This window comes from Lonchura striata, chromosome 28 (genome assembly GCF_050655825.1).
Source record: "Lonchura striata isolate lonStrDom1 chromosome 28, ASM5065582v1, whole genome shotgun sequence".
NCBI classification, from domain to species: domain Eukaryota; kingdom Metazoa; phylum Chordata; class Aves; order Passeriformes; family Estrildidae; genus Lonchura; species Lonchura striata.
In genome coordinates this window covers 8,479,127-8,486,626 of record NC_140730.1, presented here as the reverse complement: position 1 = coordinate 8,486,626, position 7,500 = coordinate 8,479,127, and positions in this window count along the sequence as shown.

Below are 7,500 nucleotides of genomic sequence, written 5' to 3'. Positions count from 1 at the left end.
CGAGGAAGGGGGTGACTTCAACAGCACGCGCCGGTGGGACGGGGTGCCGCCACCCCGGCTCCACGGCTCATCGGGCGACCGCCGTCACCGAGCCCCTCCGGCCACGCGGCGAATGCCGAGGCCAGGCCGCGCGCCCCACCGCTGCCCTTCCGACACGGACACGCTGGCAAACAGGTCGGGAGCGGGGGAACCGGGCGCCGCCACCGCGGCGGGCTGGCCGGGCCTTGCTCGGGGAGGAGGCTCTCGGGCGAGGGCCGGGGAAAAAAAAAGCCCGGCCGCGTCGACCCCCGGCTGCCGGCCACTGCCACCGGACCGGCTGCCGGAAAAATGCCTGCCGGAGCGGGCCCCGGCTTAAGGCCAGGCGGAAAAGGGACGAGGCGCCGCCGCCTCACCTGCCACCGATCGTCCCAGGGGGGCCGCCCCCCCTTCAACCGGGCCGGCACGGCAGCCGACCGGAGCGGAGCAACACACACGCGGGGCTTCTCACCGCCTCGCTGCGGCCAGCGAGCGGCTTCTCGACACGGTCTTTCGGGCCGTCTCTCTCGGCTCTCGGCTCTCTCTCTGGTGGCCCTTCACACTGCCCATTCTCTTCTCTCTGGCTTCTCGGGCAGCTCTCCCCGAAAGAGCGCCCTGGGCAGGACGGGAACCGGGACCAAGCCACGCGGCTCACCCGGCCTAGGCGGCACTCGCTCTGCCCCGACGACCGCGCGGCGCGGCCGCCCTATCCTCCGCCTTGCGACGCAGGCACCCTGGAAACCTGCGGGGACGCGGCCCGTCACCTCGCTCCCAATATACGGAAAGATAAGTCCAAGGCCGCCGACGCCTCCAAGGAGACGAGTGGAAGTCGACCGGGAGGGTGCGCCAGCGCAGGCCGACCGCTACGTCGACATAGCCGGAGGCAGCCTGGAACAGCGACCCCTTGGTGAACTTCCGCAGGCGGCCGCGACACCAGGTCTACCCGGGCGGACGGAGACCAGGTCTACCCCGGCTCCGGGATACCAGGTCTACCCCGGCCGCCGGGTACAAGGTCTACCCCGTCTCCGGGATACCAGGTCTACCCCGGCCGCCGGGTACAAGGTCTACCCCGGCTCCTGGATACCAGGTCTACCCCGGCCGCCGGGTACAAGGTCTACCCCGTCTCCTGGATACCAGGTCTACCCCGGCCGCCGGGTACAAGGTCTACCCCGGCTCCTGGATACCAGGTCTACCCCGGCCGCCGGGTACAAGGTCTACCCCGTCTCCTGGATACCAGGTCTACCCCGGCCGCCGGGTACAAGGTCTACCCCGTCTCCTGGATACCAGGTCTACCCCGGCCGCCGGGTACAAGGTCTACCCCGGCTCCTGGATACCAGGTCTACCCCGGCCGCCGGGTACAAGGTCTACCCCGTCTCCTGGATACCAGGTCTACCCCGGCCGCCGGGTACAAGGTCTACCCCGTCTCCTGGATACCAGGTCTACCCCGGCCGCCGGGTACAAGGTCTACCCCGGCTCCGGGATACCAGGTCTACCCCGGCCGCCGGGTACAAGGTCTACCCCGGCTCCTGGATACCAGGTCTACCCCGGCCGCCGGGTACAAGGTCTACCCCGGCTCCGGGATACCAGGTCTACCCCGGCCGCCGGGTACAAGGTCTACCCCGGCTCCGGGATACCAGGTCTACCCCGGCCGCCGGGTACAAGGTCTACCCCGGCTCCTGGATACCAGGTCTACCCCGGCCGCCGGGTACAAGGTCTACCCCGGCTCCTGGATACCAGGTCTACCCCGGCCGCCGGGTACAAGGTCTACCCCGTCTCCTGGATACCAGGTCTACCCCGGCCGCCGGGTACAAGGTCTACCCCGGCTCCTGGATACCAGGTCTACCCCGGCCGCCGGGTACAAGGTCTACCCCGTCTCCTGGATACCAGGTCTACCCCGGCCGCCGGGTACAAGGTCTACCCCGTCTCCTGGATACCAGGTCTACCCCGGCCGCCGGGTACAAGGTCTACCCCGGCCGCCGGGTACAAGGTCTACCCCGGCTCCTGGATACCAGGTCTACCCCGGCCGCCGGGTACAAGGTCTACCCCGGCTCCGGGATACCAGGTCTACCCCGGCCGCCGGGTACAAGGTCTACCCCGGCTCCGGGATACCAGGTCTACCCCGGCCGCCGGGTACAAGGTCTACCCCGGCTCCGGGATACCAGGTCTACCCCGGCCGCCGGGTACAAGGTCTACCCCGGCTCCTGGATACCAGGTCTACCCCGGCCGCCGGGTACAAGGTCTACCCCGTCTCCTGGATACCAGGTCTACCCCGGCCGCCGGGTACAAGGTCTACCCCGTCTCCTGGATACCAGGTCTACCCCGGCCGCCGGGTACAAGGTCTACCCCGTCTCCTGGATACCAGGTCTACCCCGGCCGCCGGGTACAAGGTCTACCCCGTCTCCTGGATACCAGGTCTACCCCGGCCGCCGGGTACAAGGTCTACCCCGGCTCCGGGATACCAGGTCTACCCCGGCCGCCGGGTACAAGGTCTACCCCGGCTCCGGGATACCAGGTCTACCCCGGCCGCCGGGTACAAGGTCTACCCCGGCTCCGGGATACCAGGTCTACCCCGGCCGCCGGGTACAAGGTCTACCCCGGCTCCGGGATACCAGGTCTACCCCGGCCGCCGGGTACAAGGTCTACCCCGGCTCCGGGATACCAGGTCTACCCCGGCCGCCGCGTACAAGGTCTACCCCGGCTCCTGGATACCAGGTCTACCCCGGCCGCCGGGTACAAGGTCTACCCCGTCTCCTGGATACCAGGTCTACCCCGGCCGCCGGGTACAAGGTCTACCCCGGCTCCTGGATACCAGGTCTACCCCGGCCGCCGGGTACAAGGTCTACCCCGGCTCCTGGATACCAGGTCTACCCCGGCCGCCGGGTACAAGGTCTACCCCGTCTCCTGGATACCAGGTCTACCCCGGCCGCCGGGTACAAGGTCTACCCCGGCTCCGGGATACCAGGTCTACCCCGGCCGCCGGGTACAAGGTCTACCCCGGCTCCTGGATACCAGGTCTACCCCGGCCGCCGGGTACAAGGTCTACCCCGGCTCCGGGATACCAGGTCTACCCCGGCCGCCGGGTACAAGGTCTACCCCGGTTCCGGGATACCAGGTCTACCCCGGCCGCCGGGTACAAGGTCTACCCCGGCTCCTGGATACCAGGTCTACCCCGGCCGCCGGGTACAAGGTCTACCCCGGCTCCTGGATACCAGGTCTACCCCGGCCGCCGGGTACAAGGTCTACCCCGTCTCCTGGATACCAGGTCTACCCCGGCCGCCGGGTACAAGGTCTACCCCGGCTCCTGGATACCAGGTCTACCCCGGCCGCCGGGTACAAGGTCTACCCCGGCTCCGGGATACCAGGTCTACCCCGGCCGCCGGGTACAAGGTCTACCCCGGCTCCGGGATACCAGGTCTACCCCGGCCGCCGGGTACAAGGTCTACCCCGTCTCCTGGATACCAGGTCTACCCCGGCCGCCTGGAACAAGGTCTACCCCGGCCGCCGGGATACCAGGTCTACCCCGGCCGCCGGGTACAAGGTCTACCCCGTCTCCGGGATACCAGGTCTACCCCGGCCGCCGGGTACAAGGTCTACCCCGTCTCCTGGATACCAGGTCTACCCCGGCCGCCGGGTACAAGGTCTACCCCGTCTCCTGGATACCAGGTCTACCCCGGCCGCCGGGTACAAGGTCTACCCCGGCTCCGGGATACCAGGTCTACCCCGGCCGCCGGGTACAAGGTCTACCCCGGCTCCGGGATACCAGGTCTACCCCGGCCGCCGGGTACAAGGTCTACCCCGGCTCCGGGATACCAGGTCTACCCCGGCCGCCGGGTACAAGGTCTACCCCGTCTCCGGGATACCAGGTCTACCCCGGCCGCCGGGTACAAGGTCTACCCCGTCTCCTGGATACCAGGTCTACCCCGGCCGCCGGGTACAAGGTCTACCCCGTCTCCTGGATACCAGGTCTACCCCGGCCGCCGGGTACAAGGTCTACCCCGTCTCCTGGATACCAGGTCTACCCCGGCCGCCGGGTACAAGGTCTACCCCGTCTCCTGGATACCAGGTCTACCCCGGCCGCCGGGTACAAGGTCTACCCCGTCTCCTGGATACCAGGTCTACCCCGGCCGCCGGGTACAAGGTCTACCCCGGCTCCGGGATACCAGGTCTACCCCGGCCGCCGGGTACAAGGTCTACCCCGTCTCCTGGATACCAGGTCTACCCCGGCCGCCGGGTACAAGGTCTACCCCGGCTCCTGGATACCAGGTCTACCCCGGCCGCCGGGTACAAGGTCTACCCCGGCTCCGGGATACCAGGTCTACCCCGGCCGCCGGGTACAAGGTCTACCCCGTCTCCTGGATACCAGGTCTACCCCGGCCGCCGGGTACAAGGTCTACCCCGTCTCCTGGATACCAGGTCTACCCCGGCCGCCGGGTACAAGGTCTACCCCGGCTCCGGGATACCAGGTCTACCCCGGCCGCCGGGTACAAGGTCTACCCCGGCTCCGGGATACCAGGTCTACCCCGGCCGCCGGGTACAAGGTCTACCCCGGCTCCGGGATACCAGGTCTACCCCGGCCGCAGGGTACAAGGTCTACCCCGGCTCCTGGATACCAGGTCTACCCCGGCCGCCGGGTACAAGGTCTACCCCGTCTCCTGGATACCAGGTCTACCCCGGCCGCCGGGTACAAGGTCTACCCCGTCTCCTGGATACCAGGTCTACCCCGGCCGCCGGGTACAAGGTCTACCCCGGCTCCTGGATACCAGGTCTACCCCGGCCGCCGGGTACAAGGTCTACCCCGGCTCCTGGATACCAGGTCTACCCCGGCCGCCGGGTACAAGGTCTACCCCGTCTCCTGGATACCAGGTCTACCCCGGCCGCCGGGTACAAGGTCTACCCCGGCTCCGGGATACCAGGTCTACCCCGGCCGCCGGGTACAAGGTCTACCCCGGCTCCTGGATACCAGGTCTACCCCGGCCGCCGGGTACAAGGTCTACCCCGGCTCCGGGATACCAGGTCTACCCCGGCCGCCGGGTACAAGGTCTACCCCGGCTCCGGGATACCAGGTCTACCCCGGCCGCCGGGTACAAGGTCTACCCCGGCTCCTGGATACCAGGTCTACCCCGGCCGCCGGGTACAAGGTCTACCCCGGCTCCTGGATACCAGGTCTACCCCGGCCGCCGGGTACAAGGTCTACCCCGTCTCCTGGATACCAGGTCTACCCCGGCCGCCGGGTACAAGGTCTACCCCGGCTCCTGGATACCAGGTCTACCCCGGCCGCCGGGTACAAGGTCTACCCCGGCTCCGGGATACCAGGTCTACCCCGGCCGCCGGGTACAAGGTCTACCCCGGCTCCGGGATACCAGGTCTACCCCGGCCGCCGGGTACAAGGTCTACCCCGTCTCCTGGATACCAGGTCTACCCCGGCCGCCTGGAACAAGGTCTACCCCGTCTCCTGGATACCAGGTCTACCCCGGCCGCCGGGTACAAGGTCTACCCCGTCTCCGGGATACCAGGTCTACCCCGGCCGCCGGGTACAAGGTCTACCCCGGCTCCGGGATACCAGGTCTACCCCGGCCGCCGGGTACAAGGTCTACCCCGGCTCCGGGATACCAGGTCTACCCCGGCCGCCGGGTACAAGGTCTACCCCGGCTCCTGGATACCAGGTCTACCCCGGCCGCCGCGTACAAGGTCTACCCCGTCTCCTGGATACCAGGTCTACCCCGGCCGCCGGGTACAAGGTCTACCCCGGCTCCGGGATACCAGGTCTACCCCGGCCGCCGGGTACAAGGTCTACCCCGGCTCCGGGATACCAGGTGTAGCCCGGGGGGCCGGACAACGGGTCTACCCCGGCGCCCGGAGGAAAAGTCTACTCCGGGGCCATGGCAAGAGGTATTTCCCCATACCCGGGTAGTAGAGCGTTTCTCAATGGCCGGCTTTACCTTTTTTTGCCTGGTGGGGGTGGGGGGGGCGGGCGCGAGGGGGGGGGCTCGGTGTGGGTTTTTTTGGGGGGTGGGGGAATGTGCGTTGCGGGACTTTTGGTTCGAGTTTTCTGGGTTTGTTTTAGGAGTTACGGGGTTATCCCTTTGTTTTTTGTGGCTTGGTTCCCCTTGGTCTGGTTTGGGGTTCGGGTTTCATTTCCCGCGCTTCCCCTTTCCTCCCTTCTCGAAGAGAACGACTCTTCTGTTCCCTCGGCGCAAGAAACTGATCCGGAAAAGGAATTTTCTTGACGAACTTTATTTCTTTCCCTCTGGTACCCAGAGCGATCCCAGACCAAGCTGACAGGCAGCCTGCGTCAGCCTGCCGTCGAAGCAGCGTCAGCAGCCCCCTCCGCCCGGGGTGCCGCGCAGCCCTACCCGGCCGAACGGAATTTCAGTGGGGCCAGCGCGCAAGGGAAGCGAGGGAGGGAGGGAGGGACGGGGGGGCGGGGGGGGGAAGGGAGGGAGAGAGAGACAGAGAGAGAGGGGCACGGTGACACACACGCCGGCTCCACACACTCGCAATCCGACGCCGCCCCCTCAGAGCCCGCCCATCGACGGTTGGGGGCGCCCCGCCTGAAGACTTTCCCTGCCTCCGCCCATCGGCGGTTGGGGGCGCCCCGCCCTGCCCCATCAGACTCCCCGGCGCCGCTCGCAGACTACTTTCCCCACCCCCGTCGCCGTCCCCCGCCCGCTCTCTCCTCGGCCGGTTCGCACACCCGCAGCGGCGGGAGGGCCAGGAGCGGGCCGACACCGAGGAAGGCGGGTCCTTCGGCCAGCAGGGCCGGGGCCCGCGGCAGAGGCGGCCCCTTTGCCGAGAAGCCTTCTCTTCGGCTCTCGCCCAGCCTTCTGCTTTGACGGCCTTCTTTCCTTGACGCTCCAGCCCGGCCTGGCCCCGTCCGAGCCCGGGGCAGGACGGCAGCGGGGTGGGGGGGAGGGGGGTCGAGCGGCTGAAGGCAGTGAGGGATCCGGAGACGGAGGCAGGAGCCGGGCCGCTGTCGCTTTGGGCACGGAGGAGGCGGGAGCGCTGCCGGCTCCCAACGGCCGGCTCCTTCCCTCTCTAGACTGGCGCCGGGCGGCCGCAGGGTGGGTCGTGCGCGGGACAGCAGGTCCGCCCGGGACACCAGGGCGACAGTTCTGCCGCAGCAGCCGGGCGGCCGGAGGCCGGGCCCGGAGTAGGACGACAGGTCTACCCCGGCGCCCGGAACACCAGGTCTACCCCGGCTCCAGGGCAACAGGCCTACCCCGGCGCCCGGAATTCCAGGTCTACCCCGGTGCCCGGAACACCAGGTCTACCCCGGCTCCAGGAGAACAGGCCTACCCCGGCGCCCGGAATTCCAGGTCTACCCCGGCTCCAGGGGAACAGGCCTACCCCGGCGCCCGGAATTCCAGGTCTACCCCGGCTCCCGGAAGACCAGGTCTACCCCGGCGCCCGGAAGACCAGGTCTACCCCGAGGCTTCCGTGCACCAGGTCTACCCCGGCGCCCGGAAGACCAGGTCTACCCCGAGG